Here is a 22,538-nt window from a genome sequence, read left to right as displayed (position 1 = left end):
GTTCACTAGAATTCCTCTAGGTGGCGATGGGACCCCTCCCTTTCCTCAGACTCATCCTTCCACATCTGTCCTGCCAACTAATTAAATCATTTATGGAGCGTAATGAGCCAGGACCCACAGGACTCCCACGTTTGGAGGGGCGGGAGAGGTGCAGAGATAACACTATCAGCTCAGCCGTCACTGTTCTTCATGAATCCTTGCAAACTGGATTGTATTTAAGTCAGCGGCTCCAAAATCCCATTTTAAAAAACAGATGCTATATCTCTTCTGACTCCAGTCGCTGTACAAAACCCCATGCTGAGCACCCAACATCAAGGGACAGCCATTATACAGCCATTAAAAAAATCTCAGGCCAGGCCAACCACAGCTTCAGTTGGCTAAAAAACTGTATTCTAACTGAGCTGAGGTGCTTCCTGTGACCCTAGGCTGCAGCCTCTGACCCTATCCGCATTTGTACACCGCATTACAGCGGCGCCTGGAGAGCCTAGCCAAGATTAGGGCCCCATTGTGCAGGGCACTGCCCGTACATCTAGTCAGAGACAGCACTTTCAGTCTTAACAAATAAGACGGACACTGGATGGGAGGGGAAACTGAGGCCCAGGAAGAGAAAGTGATTTGCCCAAGCTCACCCAGCAGCTCAGTGGCAGAGCTGGGAACAGAACCCAGGTCTTCTGATGCCTTATCCGTGCCCTGACCACACAGATGGGGAGATGCCCGTCACCATGACAGCGACCCTTGACACTGCTTATCCTGGGCAGGACTGCGGCACATTATGCTATTTGTCAATCTCATTAACTGATGTATGTGAAGCTGCATTGCAGACAGCCTGGAAAGCACGAAGCATCCAAACCAGACTGCAGGCCATTACAAACATGCGTTACATACCACACAATTCCTGCACCCTCTGGATGGGACACAAGGTGATTTTCATTTGCCTTCCTAATTTGGTTTCACTGGCCTGGGATATCGTCTTGCCCTAGTACTGTATCATTTGGAGAATTTCTTTGGGGTGTCATGTGCAAACTTGCTATTAGCTGGGACATTGTTCCTCACAGAGCCAGGGAACTGTCCCTGTATCAGTGTGGTGGTGGTTCCCACAGAACACCACTACTCCACCTTGCTCATCAAGGTGACATAAGCTGCACATCACAGTATTACACTTTGCTTGGGTTTGATCTCAGTGAGCGTATTAGTCTGCCTAATACACAGTATTTCTACAATGGAGCCCAATTCCCAGAAGAGGGTTTTACCAGAATAGTTCATTCTAATCAACTTGTGCAATCAGGCTGCATTACTCATGGCTGCTAGTGGAAAGCCTAGCCATTTGCAGATAGTGCTTCTAAGGGCCTCAGGGAAGGGCCGCCTATGTGACAATCATAATTCAATCACAAATCTTCCCTAGCGTCTCTTTCATTTACTGGACTCTGCTCATTCCCTAGGTCTAACACCTAGCCACCCAAATCTTGCTAACTGTATGCTCATGAAACCAGAAGTGAACAGGTCAAAAGGCTACTTCTAGCTAACCCTCACCTGCACAGCACACAGAGCTCATTAGTTACTTTAAGTATGGATGGGGTAAATGAGGTTTTTCAGCAAATACAAGGAACTGGGACTAAAAAAAAAAAACACTGAGCAAAGAGGCTGACAAGCCCGCATCTCTCAGAGTATTTAGCTTTCCTCCACTTTGCCTTTAAAATTCCAACCTAACCTTCCTCTGCTGTGGAAATTGCCAGGCAGTAAATCTGCCAGTCAGCTATCTGCTCTTTTGTAAAGGGGCACCATATGTTTTGGTCTCTTTTTTACCCTAACTAGAGAGGCTTTGTGACTGGAGAGTGGTCGCACGGCAGTGTGTCTTGGGGGGAGTGGGGGAGGAACAGAGGGGGGCCCGGCCAGCCCGTGGCCAGGGATTGAGGCCCATAGCATGCACTTGAACTGCCTAATGCTTCTGGTTTAATTTCTGAAGGGCACCGTGTTTGGAACTTCCAGATTGTAAACAGCTTTTCAAAGGCTCTTGCTCCTTGGTAATGATGATGCGAGGAGCTGGCTCAGGATAGAGGCAGAAGGAAGCCTGCTGTCTTGGCTCCTTTCAGGAGCAGCACTGACTTGTTGGTAGAGTTGAAAAGAGTTCAGTTATCTTGGGAGCAGCAGTATAGCGCTGGCAGAATGCTAGTGGCCACAAGAGGAGGAGATGTTGCCATTCTACTAGTGCTATGCTGCTGGGCCACTAGAGGGCGACAGGTTACTACTGCTACCACTTAAACATGCCTTATAGTGTTAAGTTAAATAGATTGAGCTCCTGGAGCCTAACAAAAAGAGGAGGTTAATGGCTGCCTTGATTACGGTCGTATGGGGAACAAATATTTAATAGGCTCTTCAATCTCCCAGAGATTCAGACTGGAAATAAGGTGTATGTTTCTCATAGTGCGGGTAATTACCCATGGAACAATTTACCAAGGGTTGTGGTGGATTCTCCATCACAGGCAGTTTTAAAATCCAGAGTGGGTGTTTTTCTCAGAGCTCTGCTTTGAGAAGGATTGTGGGGGAAGGTCTCTGGCTTGTGCGGTACAGGGGGTCAGACAGATGGTCAATGGTGGCCTTGGATTCTGAATGGAGCTGTTTCTCTAGCTGAAGCAGTAAGAAGTCTGGTGCAGCTCTGAAGTTCCTAGTTTCCAGCCCTGCTGACAATTCATGCCGGGAGAGGAAGGCAATATTATACAAAGAGGATTTTGGTGGCTGAAACAGAGTTTCAGCAACAACAAGTGTTGGGTGCTATAGAGAATCAGAGATTCTGGATCCACTACATCCTTATTGTACAGTAATGTGTGAAACTGGAGCATACTAAACTCACAACTGAGGAGATGCTTTGCAAATTAAGAGACTCAGGGAGCTGATGCAGACCTCCAAAACGTTGTTCTTTCCAGCCCGGCTTGCTCTGCCAAAAGCATGCATTCTTTCCTTAGCATTGCTGGGTTTGTGGATAGCTTGATACATAGGGGCAGGTGGCCTAAGCATCAGCAGTGGGGAAGCTGGCTACAAACAGAGCTACTGGGATGTGTTTGTCAGATGCTCAGACTCATTTGAAAAAAGAAAAGGAGTACTTGTGGCACCTTAGAGACTAACCAATTTATTTGAGCATAATGCATCCGATGAAGTGAGCTGTAGCTCACGAAAGCTCATGCTCAAATAAATTGGTTAGTCTCTAAGGTGCCACAAGTACTCCTTTTCTTTTTGCGAATACAGACTAACACGGCTGCTACTCTGAAATCAGACTCATTTGTAACCCCACCCAAACAAGGCTTCTTTTGAGAAGAGACTTGAGCCAGCAGAGCTAGACAAGGCAGAAGAGCACATACCAGAGCCATTGCCTCCTATGACACCAGTATCCTCAAGACTTGGAGCCTGGCATTCAGAGGCAGCAGAGGCTGCAATTTCGTATCCGGACCATAAAACAATATAGTATAAGTAAATCACCAAATCTGCAGATGCTAGTTTAAAAGCAGGTGTGGACCCAACAGCCAGCTTCACATATTGGTAGTTCCTAGATGTAATTCTGAGACAGTGAGCACATCTGCTTCCCCATTAATACAATGGGGCCCCATCTCCCAGGAATGCTGTGAGGCTTAATAAGTTATTGCCTGCAAAGTGCTGGGAAACCCTGGAGTGAGGGGTGCTCTGTAAAGGAAACTGCTGTTTTGAGTAAAAAGAAAAGGAGTACTTGGGGCACCTTAGAGACAAACAAATTTATTTGAGCATAAGCTTTCGTGAGCTACAGCTCACTTCATCAGATGCATTCAGTGGCCGCATCTGATGAAGTGAGCTGTAGCTCACGAAAGCTTATGCTCAAATAAATTTGTTAGTCTGTATTCGCAAAAAGAAAAGGAGTACTTGTGGCACCTTAGAGACTAACACGGCTGCTACTCTGAAAGCTGTTTTGAGTGTTTCCATTGGCTTTTGGGATGCTGCTCTGGGCCAATGAACCTGGAAAGCTTTTCCTCAGGCTGACTTTCCCCTAGACTGTGAGCTCCTTGAAGCAGGGACCATGTCTGGAGTGTTTGGAAAGTGTCCACCACATAGGAGGTACATCCCTGAGTAATAAAGCATGGCCCCAAATAGCTGGCATATCCCCAGGGTACAGACTGACAAGAGTCTAAGTACTGATTATGCCAAACTTTGAAGTTTGGCTTCCAGAACCCGTGTCTATTCCTCTTCCTTTGGATGGATGGATGCATCTTAAGACTTCACTAACTTAAAATCCTCATGTCCCTACCAACCACATACAAGGGAAAGCCATGGCCTGAGATTTCCCTCTTCTGAATGCAGGAAGCAGGAAAGAAACATAAATGTCCATTGCTTCTAAAAATCACTAATATTTGTTCGAGTGATGGAGAAACTTGTGTGTCTAAATACAAGCAGCAGCCAGCTAGAGAGCGTCTGAGGATATTTCTGTGGAAAAGACCACGACTCAAATTCTTGGCATGGACAGGGAAGCTCTGATGGGAATGCCAGCTCGAGCTGTGCCAATGCAGAACTGGGGTTTGTTCTGAGATGTAGTGATCCCATTTAATGGGTGTCTCCCTGCTGAGAGGCTCCAAGCCCACCTGGACTAGCAGGGTGCAGAGGGAACTCTGCACAAACACCTGTGGGTTTCCAAAGCATGATGGGATGCTGCACACTCTGGGGTGGTTGCTGTGTTTGCGACATCCCTCCATTGTGTGTATCTGAGCTGAAGAAGAGTGTGTGTTTTTCACTCTGAAGAGCAGTGGTATGGTATGAGAGAACAGCAAGTGTGGGCACTGAGGTGTCTTATGTGAGACTATAATAAAACAGACTTTGATGCCAAAGACAAGGGCGGCTCTACCAATTTTGCCACCCCAAGCAGTCACCACCGAATTGCCACCGCACCCGAAAGAGCAGCGGAGCTGCCATGGAATTGCCGCCGTGGGACACGGACTGCCACCCCATTCTGAATGCCGCCCCAAGCACCTGCTTGGAAAGCTGGTGCCTGGAGCCGGCCCTGGCCAAAGACAGGGCTATGACTCCTCCAGACACAAAGGAAGTGAACAGACCCAGCCAAAGTGATGCTTTCACCTCAGTTTGACGGAGTTGAAGCAGGTAGAGATTTCTGAGACACTCTGCAACTGTCCTGTTCTCTTTGAGCACATGCAGGACTTCTACTGTGTAGCCCCTGATTCCACAAGATGAGTTATTGATTTCGGGGATCTACCTTCAGCCCTGGGTATCATGAGCAGCCCTTAGCTGTGAAGGGAGCATAGGACGCAGGCAAACACCTTTCAGTCCATTCAGGAAAAATTACTTTCTTTTGACAATATTTGCCCAACCTTCAGCCTCTCAGTTGAGCAGTTTGGAGGGGCTTGCTGGGAGAATAGAAAAGTGCACTTGTGGGCAGCAGTCACAGGAGGGGGTTATTAGGAATTACACCAAAGCCAAGGGACATTGGCTACTCCATGCTTGGATTCTAAAAACAGCCTATAAACTACTGCAGATTTCCCTTCTGAACAGCACTGCATGCTGCACAGCTCACACTACATTCTGTGAGCAACAGGATTTCACTGATTTATGTGAACGTTTAGGGTTAGTAACGCCTATGGAATCTGCATTTACCGCCTCAGTTACATTGTTCCTGTGCAGTACTCATGGAAACACCTGATGCAAGACAGGATATTTTCTGGAAGAGACGTGAAGATGAAAGGCTCTATTTCGGGCATTTGCTGGCACACAAATTCCTAGTTTACAGGGTTTGCTTCAGAGAACACAAACTGTCCAATATATGGCTGCTGTTAAGACACCCAAAACACAGCCCATTTCCTTCTTCCAGTGGGGTGACTGTAGGCCCAGAACAGCATGTGAAGGGTGAACAGAATGAGAGAAGCGCTTTTCTGAACACCTAAAGGCCTTCCTTGGAAGAGTCGCTTTGATTTAGCATTTGAGATTGCACCGAACCCCCGATCCTCCTGGATGGCAAAATACACCCTGTGCCAAGGGCCAGCACCAGGCTTCCACACTGCTTCTTAGGTGGTCAGTCAGCATTTGGCTGTCCCTCAATGCCAGCATACATTTCACCCTGGAGAAAGCTGCCCCGCACAACCAGCTTCTCTTCTTCTTGCAGTTTCTGGAAGACTATCTTTCTCCATGTTCTGATTTGGATCTTCATAAGGAAGAGATGAGATTTTCCACATCTGGCTAGAAGGTAACCTGCCACCTGTCTTCTCAATCATGTAGAATGAGTTGTTGGTAAGATAGCATTTACGCAGCCTCACTTGGATAGCTCACATTAACCAGAGCAATTCACTTTAACCTACCTAATTCAATGTGCTAATAGCAAGCTGCAATTCAAATAGACTTAATACTGTGCTTTTTCAGACAAAATCAGATACATTAACATGCGCTTTCACATTAAGACCTTTCATATCACTGGAGAAGCTGGCACTGTTTGTGGTAAGAGGGCCAGAATGGATGTTATCCTGGAAGTCTCTTTCACAACTATTTGGTTTCAGGGTGGTGATGGGGGTGGCAAAACTCCAGGCAAAGGCTCCAAGCAAAGGATTTTGCCTTGATTTAGAAAGTACTCAAGAGTCTGCAGTACGTGTAGGAGTCAGACAAACCCTGCGACCTGACAGCCTGGCATTCTAACGATCTGCATCCAGCCAGCCATTTGCCTGGAACAAATAAACCCACCAACTTATTTTGTAATAAAGCTAATTTCTAAACTCAAATATTTTTGTTCCAGGATCAAGGTCTGAAGTGAGTGACACCGCTCTAACTGGTGTCTGTTAAATGTGTTTTATTCTGGAAGAAAAGATAACATTGGAGGAGAAATTAGTTGATCATTATCCTGACAGAATTTGGTCTGTCCCTCTTGAATTATAAAACTGATACACCCAGAAGTTTCACTAAGCTAGCCTATTCTCCTCCCTCCCCCGCTCCCATAATTTTGCAGTGAATAGCACTATATTATTAGGCCTGGCATAATGGAATGTGTATCCGTGTGCCCCAGGCATGTATTTCCCCTTTCTCTTAAAAGCTGAATATTTGGAACAGACCTACAAAGTAGCCTGACTCCTATCCTACAGCTCAGGTTAACCGTTCTCTGCCTCCCAAGGAATATGCAAGTCCCTGCACAGTGCAACACTTACTTCTCATTGTTACAACCAATGCACTTGTCATTTCATTTCTGTATAAGCAACAGCAGAGGAAAGGACATGTAATGCCCAATGAAGACCATTAGGAAAATTATATGCTGTACATTCAAGCTACGCCAGCTACTACTATATCTTCCCTTGCCAAGCATGTGACATTTGTTTCCTCTGCTCCAGGAATATAGAGCAGAGACAGGAAAAGACAATACAGAATGTGAGCAGGTCATCTTAGGGAGCTGATTGCATCCCAGAAGTTTGGATTTCTGGCTGTCTAATGTGATAAACAAGGCAGAGCTCCTTTCTAATTGTTCCACTCCATTGGCACAGCCAGAGCAAAACCCAGCCTCCCCTCAGGCAAGAGATGCCTTTGGAGGGTGCAGCTGGGCAAAACTTTCAATAAAAAACAAAGAAACAAGAAAAACACGCAGCTTCAGGTCAACCAAAACCATCTGTGAATTTCGGTCTATTTCAGCAAACTGTTTTGGAAGTAAATAAAACAAATATATGAAAATGTCAACCAAAATGTTTCCATCCAAATGATGAAACTTTTTTCCAACATTTCTGTTCACTGAAAAATTTGAAACATGTTCACTTTGAAACAAGTCCCCGCCCTCCCAGTGTTTCAGACCCCAACCAAACCAAATATTCAATTAACTACAAAACCTTGTTGGGGGGTTTCTTAGTGGGTCACATTTATGGCATGGGTTTTGTGAGGATAAATATGTTCGTGATTATGATTGCTCTAAGATCTACTGATGAAAAGCACTCTGAGAGCTAGGTATTGTTATGGCAAACCCACCTGGAAAATAAATAAATAAATTAAACTTTGCCAAAAGACTGTGGCAGAAAATGGGTTAGGAGTATTTTGTTACCGATTTTCACTTCATTAGTCTGGACTTGTCCACTCTGGATTTTCCTCCTCTGCTCTCTGTACAGTCACCCTTGATGCTGTAGCTCACCTGCATGTATTGTTCCTACCAACTGCCCTCTATCATGCTATAGGCACTGGTGAGGTGTGTTATCTTGTAGGACTGATGCGTGCTGGACTAGGTCCCATGCCATAGTCTGCCATTTGCCTGCACAGGACAACGCGCCTACGATGCGACAGAAAGAGACACATCAGGGTGACTGAGGTAGTAATTCATTCCCAGTATCTTTCGCTTCTAGGAAATACAGACTGACTTTGGCTCAACCCATATTGTTATACTGTGTTTTGGCTCTTTAATGTCACAGAGATTCCTGACTTGAGGCCAGTTGGGAAGGATACAAACGCTCATGTTTCAAAACGCTGGGACTGTCAAGCTCCTGGGTTGCCACCGTGCACGCTGGCAGACATTCAATAAACCACTCAGTCCTCCTTATGCTGTGGAATTGAAATCTAACCTAAAACCCCAGAAACTTTAATCCAGCTTTCTTTGGACCTACCTGAATATTAGCCTTCCAACTGGTTTTCTTTGGTCTCACCTGCAGATGCCAGACAAGCAATAATACTCAATGCAATGTACCTTGCCTGCAAGAAGGACTTTCCCTTCCTGTAAAATGCTTCCTCCTTGGGAGGAGACAAAGAGCAAAGTCTAGAAACCGCTCCTAAGTATTTAAAACAGCCAAACCAACTGAAAGATTTGGAATTAGGGTTGTCAACCCTCCAGGGTCGTACTGGAGTTTCCTGGAATTAAAGATTATGTCATGATGAAACCTCCAGGAATACGTCCAACTACAATTGGCAACTCTAGTTTTTCAGTTTTCAGAATGGAGAGAGGTGAACAGTGGTGTCCCCCAGAGGGCTGTTCTGGGACCACTCATAGTCAACATATTCATAAATGATCTGGAAAAAGGGGTAAACAGCGAGGTGGCAAAATTTGCAAAAAAGCAAACAGAATGTTGGGAATCATTTAGAAAGGGATAGATAAGAAGCCAGAAAATATGTTGCCTCTATACAAGTCCATGGTACTCGCACATCTTGGATACTGCGTGCAGATGTGGTCACCCCATCCCAAAAAGAATATATTGGAATTAGAAAAGATTCAGAAAAGGGCAACAAAAATTATTAGGGGTATGGAACAGCTTCCGTATGAGGAGAGATTAATAGAATGTGGACTCTTCAGCTTGAAAAAGAGACAGCTAAGGGGAGATATGATGGAGGTCTATAAAATCATGACTGGTGTAGAGAAAGTAGATAAGGAAGTGTTGTTTACTACTTCTCATAACACAAGAACTAGGGGTCACCAAATGAAATTAATAGGCAGCAGGTTTAAAACAAATAAAAGGAAGTATTTCTTCACACAAACACACAGTCAACCTGTGGAACTCCTTGCCAGAGGATGTTGTGAAGGCCAAGACCATAACAGGGCTGAAAAAATAACTAGATAATTCATGGAGGATAGATCCATCAATGACTATTAGCCAGGATGAGCAGGAATGGTGTCCCTAGCCTCTGTTTGCCAGAAGCTGGGAATGAGCAACAGGGGATGGATCAGTTGATGATTACCTGTTCCATTCATTCCCTCTGGGGCACCTGGCACTGGCCACGTCACATCCCCGCTCTGTCCCTCAGTTTCCCCATCTGTACACTAGGGATAACAACACTGACTACCTCTGTAAAGCACTTGGAGATAAAAAGCACTAGGTAACTGCTAGGTATTCTAAAACAGCGTTTTTCAAATGCAGCCACCAGGACCTTTTCTTGCGGTCACAGTCTCATGGACAGTGACTGGGAGACAAAGCAGCTGCCCTTCCCCCTCCCTGTTGCTCCTGGATGTGCCGCCTTGCTGTTGGTTGCTGGGGCTGCCAGCAGGGATTGGGCCCTGTCTGACACACCTGGGGCATAATGCTGGAGGAGCAGTCAGCCAGTGAGTTCCCCACCTTCCTGGGGCTGGTGATGTTCAGGCTTACAGCCCTGGGGTGGCAGGCTCTGGCCACAAAGCTTCAGGCTTCATGCTCGGTCCCTGAGCCTTCAGACTCTGGCCCCATCCCCTGGCTGCAGGCTCCAGCTCTGGCTCCCCGCTCCAGCTCTGGCTCCCAATTGCCGCCCCTGCCCCTCATTGCCCCTGGTGCCTATCCATCCACTTCCCCATCCAGGACTTAATTTTTCCCCAGGCTTGGCAGGGCTGAGTAAGTCTGCTGTGAAAAGTGATACTTGTATATTAGTTAATATCGCTTTTCACACCTGCAGACTAGCTAGCAATAAATACATTACAATGATTTGGACGTGTCTAGGTACGTATTCATTTGTTTTTCCTAAAGTTAATTATTTTAGAACAAAGTGTAAGAGCAGCGATCAGTAGGAGTTGGTAACTGCACTCTGAGGCCACCAAAGATTTTGTTGTGAGAACTCCTGTCAAAAGATCTGCTCCAAGAATGATTTCGGAGCAGATCTCTGGCCTGCATTACACAGGTGATCAGACGAGATGATCACAATGATCCCTTTTGGCCTTGAAATCTCTGAAGTCCTCTATCCAGCTAGAGATATTACAGGCAACAGCAGCACACGTTTTCCCCAGTCCCCAGAAAGTGCTTTGGCCTGGGATGCCCACCTCGGACAGTGAAAGCGTGATAGATATTGCGTGTCTTTGGGGAGACACCGTATTGAGTATCTATCACTGTACATGTGATTGGGTCTGCTTCACGGGAGAAGGCTACCACAACTCCCCTCAGGAACTAAAGCGGGGGCAGGAGAGGAAGAGGGGATTAATCTGAATCTCACATTGTAAGAGCCTCCAGAGAGGAGCCATCATCAGGGAGGTTTGCACGTTCTGGTTCAAATGGGTTTCCAGACATTGGAAACAAAGGAAGGCCTTCTGACATAAATACATAGCATTTAAATGGATTCAGGGTCTCCTTTTTAATCCAACTAAATGGACAGTGCCTTTTGTGGGGCCTCCACCCTGGACAAAGGGCTTTGACCTACTAGGGTTCCACATGACTCAGGGGGGACCACGCGTATGCTGTTAGCATTGAGAATAGGAACTTTTAGTGGTTGTGTGTGTGTTCGCTGTAATGCTTTTCCCTTAAGAAAAAAAATGTGCTTGTTAGAAGGAGCTGTGTGGGGACTTGTAACTGCTGGCAATATGCAGTTCATATGCAGCTGGTGTCTGTTAAATAGCCCATAGACATAAGCAGAGCTCAGGTGTTGGCCTTTAGGCAGACTGGCTTGCTAGGGCTATCACAGCGTAAGGCAGGAAGCTGTGCAGCCTTACAGCCCCTCAATCAGAAGAGAGAGGGGCAGGTGTCCCTGCCCAGTGCCCAGACAGGTGATGGTTGGAGATCTGATACTTCCTGAGAACTCCTGCAGTGAGCCATGGAGGCGAGAATAGAGGGGCTGTTACCCTGAATTGGTGGCAGAAAGGAGACTTAAGTTGCCATAGTACATTCAATTTTTAGTCTCTCCTCTGAGGCTACCAGTAAGGAGGCCATTAGTGTCAGCTGTGCTTGTGGGTTTGTGATGTTTAGTAAAATCTAGAGTGAGGCCACTAAAGAGTGGTCAGACAGTTACAGGCCCCCTGAGACCAGATTCAAATGTAATCCTAGAGGTCTGCATCTGTTCCCTATCCCATCCCCAGTGCAATTGGGCATGCTCTCAAAGGCACTTCCCCCCTACAGATCTCGTGAATGTCTGAATGTCTACAACCTATCCTAAATGATGACCCAACACTCTCACAAATCTTGGGAGACAGACCAGTCCTTGCCTACAGACAGCCCCGCAACCTGAAGCAAATACTCACCAACAACCACATACCACACAACAGAACCACTAACCCAGGAACTTATCCTTGCAACAAAGCCCGTTGCCAATTGTGCCCAAATATCTATTCAGGGGATACCATCACAGGGCCTAATAACATCAGCCACACTATCAGAGGCTCGTTCACCTGCACATCCACCAATGTGATATATGCCATCATGTGCCAGCAATGCCCCTCTGCCATGTACATTGGTCAAACTGGACAGTCTCTACGTAAAAGAATAAATGGACACAAATCAGATGTCAAGAATTATAGCATTCATAAACCAGTCGGAGAACACTTCAATCTCTCTGGTCACGCAATCACAGACATGAAGGTCGCTATCTTAAAACAAAAAAACTTCAAATCCAGACTCCAGTGAGAAACTGCTGAATTGGAATTCATTTGCAAATTGGATACTATTAATTTAGGCTTAAATAGAGACTGGGAGTGGCTAAGTCATTATGCAAGGTAGCCTATTTCCTCTTGTTTTTTCCTACCCCCCCCCCCCAGATGTTCTGGTTTAACTTGGATTTAAACTTGGAGAGTGGTCAGTTTGGATGAGCTATTACCAGCAGGAGAGTGAGTTTGTGTGTGTATGGGGGTGGGGGGGATGTGAGAAAACCTGGATTTGTGCTGGAAATGGCCCACCTTAATTATGCACATTGTAGGGAGAATGGTCACTTTGGATGAGCTATTACCAGCAGGATAGTGAGTTTGTGTGTGTGGTTTTTGGGAGGGGGGTGAGGGGGTGAGAGAACCTGGATTTGTGCAGGAAATGGCCCAACTTTATTATCATGCACATTGTGTAAAGAGTTGTCACTTTGGATGGGCTATCACCAGCAGGAGAGTGAATTTGTGTGGGAGGGTGGAGGGTGAGAAAACCTGGATTTGTGCTGGAAATGGCCCACCTGATGATCACTTTAGATAAGCTATTACCAGCAGGACAGTGGGGTGGGAGGAGGTATTGTTTCATATTCTCTGTGTATAAATAAAGTCTGCTGCAGTTTCCACAGCATGCATCCGATGAAGTGAGCTGTAGCTCACGAAAGCTCATGCTCAAATAAATTGGTTAGTCTCTAAGGTGCCACAAGTCCTCCTTTTCTTTTTGTGAATGGAAAAGCCGTGCCCTTCATCTAACAGTCCACACTCTGCTTTTTATCCTTTGCAAAAATAAAGTGCTACATAAATATTAACAGAGTCTCACAATCTTTGTGAGATAGGTATGGGATATATCAACCACTAACAAAATGCAGACACTTCTGGGGTGGCACAGCAGCAGTTTAATAGAACACTTCAAGACACAGGCAAAACAAGAATCACTGTGGAAGCATGCTGCATTGTTTTCAATTTTGTGTGCATGCTGGCTAGAAGGGGACCAAATTGTGCAACTGCTAATATAACGAAAAAAGGTTAGAATAGCAATGTGGTGCAAGTCATAGATATGAGCCTGTCCACATGACACTGGGGACAGTTACTCATGCTTATTCCCCACGTACACACACCGTTATCCTATCAACAAAAGCATACTGGCTATGTCCTGGAGTGTTCTCATCTTTGCCTTAGGAACTCAGTATGTATGCAAAGGGATTACCTGCTGTCCTGCTGCATGCAAAAGCCCCAAGCCAGGGAACGTCTCTCTCTGGATCTTTATGATGTGAATTACCTTCGCCCAGCCGCCACTTTTATAAGCTCAGCAAGCACAGATTCATTAGCATCTCAGGCTCTCTCAGACCAGACCCATTTTCAGTAGAAGTTTTAAGTACAGCAATGCTAGTAGCATGAGCACAATTACACAGCATGAAAATGCTGAACTAGACACGGAACCGGAACATGTATGACCATGTACATTGACCTGACACATACATACTGGAGTAAATGGGGCCAGAGAGGAGTTTGACTGAGGTAAGCGAAGGAGAAGAAGAAAGTAACTAGCTGTACCGGGACCAGTAGTTAACTGTGCAATTAGTAGCTACATTTTTGCATCAAATCACTAGTGAAAGCTACTTAAGGGCTGAAGCAAACTCTGGAGTGCCTCTGCCACCCCAGCTCCAAGGAAACCAAACCGCTAGTTCCTGGAGGAAGTGGTTGGTATTTTGATAAATTACAGCCTTTTTCTCTCCCTGCTTCCCTTTGCCACCCAGTAATCTGCTTCAGCGCTGTCAGGACTGGATTAATGGCTCACTGGCCTCTTGGTACTTGGCAAACAGAGAGAAGAATCACAACTAATTATTGTGTCTTCTTACTACTTCCTTCCCTGGTATTCTACACCAACATTCCAGGGTACCCACGAAACACACATTGTGCATCCTCCTGCCTTGCCAGATCAGTGTGTGTTGTAATTGTAAAGCAAAATGCTCAGGTGCCTCTGGGGCTAGTCCATAATCCCCTCTCCAGCTCTATTGCCTACTCTACCGTCTATATAAGAAGAGTCCTAGAAACAGGGCACTCCAGCCAATAGAAGAGGCTTAAATGGTGACCAAGTGCTCTGGAAAGAGCAGGCAAAGGAGACACCCCAGATGGTGGTATGCAGTGACTGCCATTACAGTTGTTGACATTTCACAGTCATTGGTCAAGACTAAAGGGGACCAGAGAAAGGTTAGCAAAAGAGAAAACATTCAGAGGCAAAACCCCAAGCATTATAATGAATAGGAATGTTACAGCTCCGTAGCACATAATCAAGTGAAGTTAAGAAAATCTAAGTGAACTATCTCTCTATCTCTATATATCACAGCCCTGTTGCACTGCCAGAGTGGTGGAAGTGAGACTCAGGAATGGAGTAGATGGAGAGCCGAAAGCTGTAGTAGTAACCTACCGTCAGAGGGCCAGTCTGCTCCATCCCATCTGGCCAGCCAGGCCTCCACTTTTCCTCTGACTCTCTGCTGACCTGCATGCAGCCTCATCACATTCCTCCCTCTTAATTAGGGCATAACACAAGACTAATGTAATCAGTTTGCTTGGCCATGCCAGGCACAAACTCTTCCTCTCCCAGCACAAATAACCCCCTTTACTGCACTGAGTTGCAGTCACAGGCTCCTCGCCCCCCATTCTGACATTGCTTGACTCTCCCTAAACTGAACACAGTCCTCACTACCAGAGAGCCACCCCCCAAATCTCTACTGCTGAGGAAAAGGCTGCCTTTTATAGTAGCTCTGCCTCCAGGCTGCTGTCAAATGACCCAGTCTCCTGATCCACCTGCAGGCTGCACTGGGGTTTTAACCCCTTGTTGTGAGTGCTCTATAAATGAGTGGAACACTTACTTAGGGTGACCAGATACCAAGTGTGAAAAATTGGGAGGGGGGGATAATAGGGTCCTATATAAGACAAAGCCCCTAATCTTGGGATGTCTGGTCCCTCTAGGATGGCTATATATGTAAATAGCAAGTTAACAGATACACGGCCAGTAGCTGGTGCTCAGGAACACGTAGCATAGTTCCTGGGGTTTCTAGGACCAATAACACATGTTGTTGTGCACCGCAAATGGATTCTTGTGTACAGTTCTTTACACACAGCTCTTAACACCCTTTGCAGGCCCAGCCCGCCCTGTCACACCTTCTAATAGCATAGTCTGGTGTGTATCACTGTCTTGCTCATGGGAATTTAAAAAAAAAAAGTGAAGCCAAACTGAGTTTATAAACAGATTGGTATTTCTCAGACTGTGGAAAAACATTATCCTCTGAACTAAGCAGAAAAATCCCCAAACATATACAAAGCATGGTTACAAGTTTGCTTATTTCATGCATAGGGCATACAATCCATTTATCATTGCAGAAAGGGTATTTGGTTCCTTCCATTGTGCTACAATTATCTCTTGAAATTGCAGCTGTTAGTATCCAAGTGACAGAACTCGCAAGAGAAGTATATGCATTGGGGAAAGGTAAAATGCCCATGTGTAGCGGACTAGGTCTTGTTGATGCATGTGATTTATGCCAAATTATTTCCCACTCTTTCTCTGGCAAAAGATTAGATATTTATTCCACTTAGATGTGCAGAATACTAATGAGCGATGTATTAAAGTATTGGTTCTAGACACTAGACTTCTCTTGTCTAGCAAATAAATCCCAAATTTTTTCAAACACGAAGAGTATGAAAGAAGCACTGACAGCTAAATGCTTTCTGGATAGAGGGGCTGTATGACTAGACTTGTGAGAATCTAAAGACACATTGTCACAGAAGATGCAAGTTGCTTGTAAAAGAGTTTGATATACCAGTCCATTCAGAGCTCCCTCCAGGATCTCTCTCGTCTTAAAATACCAACTCTCCTAAAGACCGTTCCCTTCAAAATGACAAACACAGTTTCATCTAATGGCATGACAAAAACATCTTAGTCCCAATCTCATTGTCAACGTTCAGTAATGAGATACAACCTAGTGACTGTGTTTTCACCTATTATATTGCCCTATCCTTAGCACCTACTGACAAGTCCATTGTGAGTTGAATTTCTAGCTTCCCAGAATATTAACAAGGGGCCTTTTTAAAGCATCAGAGTTCTCTGCATATCATCTGCAGCTTTTAGAATCTCTGTGGCTTCAGGGTCTTGACTGAAGTCCAACTACTCCCAGCCAGAGAGATGAGGAAGGCAGATAGCTTGAAAATAATAGCTGCTTCTGAGTGAGGTCGCTGAGCTCAGAGAGAATATGAATGAACAATGCTGCCTAAGTGCTTAGACACTTGCAGAAATGTTGCTAGTTTCTATTCCAGTTATCCTGTGCGATATCATCTACATTCAGTGAAGAGTTAGGCTGTCCTGCTAGCAGCTTTACTCTCTCACTCTGCAATGTAATGGCTTGGCTCTTAATTCCATTAGCTACGCTAATCGGTGTTATAGCTGTATTAATCATTAGTTCTTGGAAAGAGCCATTCTCTATTTTAATGTTCCCAAGCCCACTAAGAGTTTCATCTAATAATCTACTCCTCTTTTGTTTCCTTTTTCTTTTTTAATGAGGCGAGGAGACACAGGTGGCTACACCGTATGCTCTATGGCTCTTCATCACAACAGTAAATCTGTGGGGCGGAGTTTTTTTATTTTTTTCCACGGAGAGGCTATGAAATGATGTATTCAAGTAGGGTGAGATTAAAACGAATGTCTTGAGCAGGTGCTCAGCTGTGTGATTTACAGCAGATTCCCGCAAGTGGGTTTGAGGGGGAGGGACACTTCCAGAAAGAGGAGAAGAAAGGACAATATTGTGTATTTGTTATATTACAGAATGCAGTAGGACATTCCTAGAAACATAAAACATGACATTCCAAACTAAAGTAGAGTTTGTCCGTATTGCATCTCCAATTTGACAGGAATGAGAGCAGTATCAGGGCTGTGTATTCAGGTTCAGATATACATGCCTGCCCATCTGCAGTCTGCATACTGGGCTTCACATCACCTTCTGCAGTGATCATCCCTGACTCCTGCAAACTATATAGATCTTCAGTGTACCCTCAGATGGGATGTTTGGAACAGGAATCTGGTTAAAGTATAAATGTTATCCTAGTCCACACATCCACTGAGTTCTTAGGACTGTATGATTAAGAGGGAGAACTACTTAAGTCTGCTTTCACTCGTGGAAAACTTTCCTCAGTCTAATACAAATCAAGTATTTTTGTTGAGGAATCCCAGTGGAATTATGTGATTCTTTGATACTCAGCAAACCTCCCACTGAAGTGAATGGAACTCTGATTTTAATTATAGTCTCTGAGGCTAAGATACTTTCTAACCTGTAACAAGAGCGCCCAGCAAACTACCTCCACTGTTCTGCTTTTTCCTTGTCAGAGTCCATGACCCTGTGCTCCCTGTGGGATGTTATTCTGCAACAATATTTTCCCCATTTAAACCAGCCAGTGTAATTTATTTCCCCTCTCACTCTGCACAGTCTGTTTGCGTCACTTGCTTCGTCCTACCCCCAGGTGCAGGGTAAGCTCTATAAGGTGTATGGTTTATATGACTGCAAAGCTCATTGCACAGACTTTGGCCACTGAATAAATATAACAATACAGCACATGCTGATGAACATACGGAAAGAGAAAGGCACAAGAGAAGGGCACTCATCAATACCATTGCTTTATTTTTCATCTTGTAAAGTGAAACCCTCCCCTGTGCAGAGCTTCAGGACAAAACCTACTTGCCACATAAGTCCCCCACCCAGATATGTGCTGCCCCGGGGTAACGTTTTATTCATGTTAGCTCCAGTATTGTGCAAACAGTGGTCAGACTGGGCAAGTATAAGGGTGTCTGCCTGCCCCTCTGCCCAGCACCAGCCACGCCACAGGCAAGAGACGTAGCCTTCATTCAGTGGCATTTTTATTAAACATCTGGTCCCTAGACCAGAAGCCAGCGGGCTCAGAGGGTAATACACAGCTGGGCACCCATAAACCCTGCTGCCCAATACTGCCAGGGGCACATCCCACCACCTCCCTGTCATTAACGCCCTGCAGCTGAGGTGCTATGGGCTGGGGACAGTCTACATGGCCATGGGGTGTCTGAACCCTCTGGGGCAGCCCCTGCTAGAAGGGACCAGCCTTGTACGGAGTAGCGCCTGGGCACCTGCAAGAAGCTGGAGCTGCTCCAGGGTTGTGAGGGACAGAGGGCAAGAGGCCCTGGGAGAGACCCAGTGGGCGCTGCAATGCAACCATTGGCCCCTACATGGTGGTGGTGAGGAGGGACATGGCCCCCTGAGGATTTCGCCACAGGATTTTCTATATCTTGGCCCAGATCTTCCTCTTGTCATTAATTCTCATAGACTACCAGGATTGGAAGGAACCTCAGGAGGTCATCTAGTCCAAACTCCTGCTCAAAACAGGACCAATCCCCAATTCTTGCCCCAGATCCCAAATGGCCCCCTCAAGGATTGAACTAACAACCCTGGGTTTAGCAGACCCAATGCTCAACCCACTGAGCTATCCCTCCCCCCAATGCAGCAGAATATCTTGGTGCTTCAGTTAGAATATTGTGCTAAGTCGTCATTTAAAGCTTTCCTGCCCCAGCAGCTTCCCTCCATGCAGTGGGTGTTGGAGGGGCAGTCATGCCTGCTCTACCCTCGGGCTTTGCCCTGTGGCTTCTGCGTACCCCAGCCCCAGGCGAGAGCTCAGGGGGCCCCATGTGGCTCCATGGCAGCTAGTTTATGGTTCAAGGGGGCATTCCACAGATCTTGACTCCTAATCCCATGCAATTGCCAAGTCAATTGCCCCCCCGTGCAAAGCCCAGGTGCTCCCTGTGATCTGGGCTCCGGGTTCCCTCCATTCCTCCAGACACAGCGCGATAGGGGGAGGGCATGCGGCAACATTCAGACAGACAAAGGGACTCGTGCGCCTGGCTGGCCAGGCAGGGGCCATTTCGGGCTAGCTGGGCCTAGCTCCTCTCTACTGGTTTATTTCAATCTGCGCCTGCGGAGCTTGGTGTAACCAGGGTAAGGAGCATGGACTGGAGAACGTCTAACTTGGCACATGGCACCGCTACGAGTCGGACAGCTGTGCAGACCCGTTCTTCCTGGGCGCCGGTGAGCACAGGCCCAGGTGCTCCTCACTGATAGCAAAGAGCTATCCCCACATTAAAGAGGCACCCACTCAGGCTCTGACCCTCCATGCAGCTAAGATGGGGGGAAATAGCTAGGAGCCAGCCCAGCAAATACAGGAGAAAACGTGAGCAAGGCTTTAAACCTTCCTCCTCCCAGGTTGTACGGACAGGCTTTAGAGCCTGTGAACTTTAATGCACCACACCAGGTCTGCTCCTGAAAGTGCTGAACTCCTCCATGGAGCCTGTTCCTCAGAGAGCCAAGCTCGGCTGTACATCACAGCCTGGTGTCACTGCCATCGATTTTACCCTATGGGATCTGCTGGAGCTGACTGACTGGATATCGCACTGCCAGCCTGACAAAGCTGCATCAGAAGTATCAGATAGCATATTCCTGTTTAACTCCATCCCCCCGCAGACATGGTGCAAGGAACCCCCAGCTGCACAAAGCAGCCCCCGCACATGTCAGGATTGCCAGGATAAATGCAGACTGTAACTGATGCAGACTGTGTGGGCCCCACACTACAAGAAGGATGTGGATAAATTGGAAAGAGTCCAGCGAAGGGCAACAAAAATGATTAGGGGTCTGGAACACATGACTTATGAGGAGAGGCTGAGGGAACTGGGATTGTTTAGTCTGCAGAAGAGAAGAATGAGGGGGGATTTGATAGCTGCTTTCAACTACCTGAGAGGTGGTTCCAGAGAGGATGATTCTAGACTATTCTCAGTGGTGGAAGAGGACAGGACAAGGAGTAATGGTCTCAAGTTGCAGTGGGGGAGGTTTAGGTTGGATATTAGGAAAAACTTTTTCACTAGGAGGGTGGTGAAACACTGGAATGCGTTGCCTAGGGAGGTGGTGGAATCTCCTTCCTTAGAAGTTTTTAAGGTCAGGCTTGACAAAGCCCTGGCTGGGATGATTTAATTGGGGATGGGTCCTGCTTTTGAGCAGGGGGTTGGACTAGATGACCTCCTGAGGTCCCTTCCAACCCTGATATTCTATGATTCTATGATAAATGTACCTGTAAAAGAGAACATGGAAAGGACCCTGATATTCTATGATTCTATGACCCCTCAGTGATACCTGACCTGCAGGGCTATGACAGCTTTATCCAGGGAGCCAGCAGCACCCATTCCATACATCACTTACATCCCTCAGAAACCCCTCACTGGGGCCTGGCTCTCTACACAGAGCTTAGCAATCGCCACTTGTAATGATTCTCTGGCTCTGTGGCTCAAGTTAGTTCCCAAGCCCTCTTTCTGCATAGGTGTCGGTGCATTTGCTCTTGTCTATACAGATTAGTGACACATTTGGCGGAAGAATTCAATGGGGATTAGTTTTTTCTGTTGTTGTTTTCCAAGGTAGAATTCTGAGAGCCAGTGGCTGCAGGTGAAGGTTCTTACAGACTGCAGGGGAAGGCGCCTATCAGAGACCACAGAACCCCACTGACACATCCAAGAAATCCAAGAAAGGTCTTGAGTTCTCTGTAGTTACTTGGACGTGGCCATGTAGTGAGTGCTTCTATTTTATCAGGATCAGTACTCACACCCTCTTGGGACACGATGTGACCCACATACTTCAGTGAGGTTCTGCAGAACTGGCATTTGTCAATTGAAAGCTTCAGACCATAATCCTCCAACCTATCAAGCACTTTAAGAAGTCTTTCTTCATGCTCCTCTAAGGTTCTTCCAAACACAATCAGGTCATCCAAATAAACTAGCACTTGCAGTAAATTCATGTCTCCCACAACTTTCTCCATGAGACGTTGAAAGGTGGCAGGTGCTCCAGAAATCCCATGGGGCATGCGTTCGAACTGATAAAACCCTAATGGGCAGATGAAGGCTGTCTTCTCCTTATCTTCTTCTCCCAGAGGGATCTGGTAGTATCCACTTCGAAGATCCAACACAGAGAACCACTGGCTTCCCAGCAAACAGTCTAAGGCATCTTGCACTCGTCGACCACAGTACGGCTGTTTAGGGTGCGGTAGTTAATACACATCCGGATTTTCCCATTCTTTTTACGGACTACCACAATGGGTGAGGCGTATGGGCTGCGGGACTCTGTAATGATGCCATTCGCAGCCATCTCCTGAAGATGATGTCGCACATCTTCCATCTCAGAGAGAGCAATCTTCCTAGATCTCTCCCTGAAAGGTCGAGAGTCATGTAGTCTGATATTGTGCTCTACTCCTTTTGCACATCCCACTCATGCAGTGAGAACACCTTGGATCTTTCACAAAGTTTCTTCCTCAGGCGATCTTTCCAGTCCTCGGACACTGGTGAATCTCCAAAGTCAAACTTTGCTGGGTCTATTGTCGGAACTGGAGTTTCACACTGGGGTTTTACAATCGACTCAGGCTCAAAGAGGTCTGCTATCTTTTGTCCTTGCTTCACAACAACATCACGACTCGTTTCATTAGCAATCAGTATCGTCACCCTTTCCTGGGCTTCAGCAGGTAGGGTTATGACTCGACTGGGGACCAGCACTCCTTCAGGGAGCTCTCCTCCCATCGGCTGCTCTATCATTGCTAATGTCCCTTTACTGCCTTTCAGCCAGGTACTCATGACAAGCACTTCTTGCTCCGTCCTTGCAGGCACTACTAAGGGGGTCGTGCCCACGTACTTCAGTGCCCCAAGCGGTAGCTCAGATGTGTCCCTTTTAGCGCTCTCAATTTTCCTATAGGCTTCAGCACAAAGTGTATGGATCATCAGGGTATTCAGGTACTGGTCCCCAGGCCGCCTTCTGCAGTAATCCGCGAGTACCTTGAAGAGACTGGAGTTGGTCCCTATCAGCACAGACACATCAGAGGTCCCTTTAGGGTCAGGGCATATTAAGGCAGCTGTGTCTACCTCTTCTCTTACCCCAGCAACCTCCTCTGGGAATTCCAGGTGCGCTATGACATACCCTTGGTAGGGGTACTCATCCATGCTGAGGCCACACAGGCCAAGGCCAGTCAGTGGCTGTATAGGCAGGTGTCTAAGCATCTGTTGGTAGAATGACTGAAATATAATAGTCACTTGAGATCCAGTGTCAAGCACTGCTTTACACTCCACCCCTTCGATCCTCACCGTGACCTCTGCTCGAGGCCCTATCAGTCCTGTGGGGATCCCAGCTGGACAGTCTTTTCTGAGGGAATCTTCAAATCCTGCAGACCTGGGGGG

General features: G+C 46.5%; 1 protein-coding gene across 5 annotated transcripts in view; it reads right to left on the bottom strand.

The window, feature by feature from the left end:
• Positions 1-22,538, bottom strand: part of SYT6 (synaptotagmin 6) — a 94,870-nt gene that overhangs the window by 14,066 nt on the left and 58,266 nt on the right. The gene's annotated exons all lie outside the window — the stretch shown is intronic.

The sequence above is a fragment of the Lepidochelys kempii genome, chromosome 21 (genome assembly GCF_965140285.1).
Source record: "Lepidochelys kempii isolate rLepKem1 chromosome 21, rLepKem1.hap1, whole genome shotgun sequence".
Taxonomy (NCBI): domain Eukaryota; kingdom Metazoa; phylum Chordata; order Testudines; family Cheloniidae; genus Lepidochelys; species Lepidochelys kempii.
Note: the sequence above shows the minus strand (reverse complement) of the source record. Positions and strands in the feature narration are given on the sequence as shown.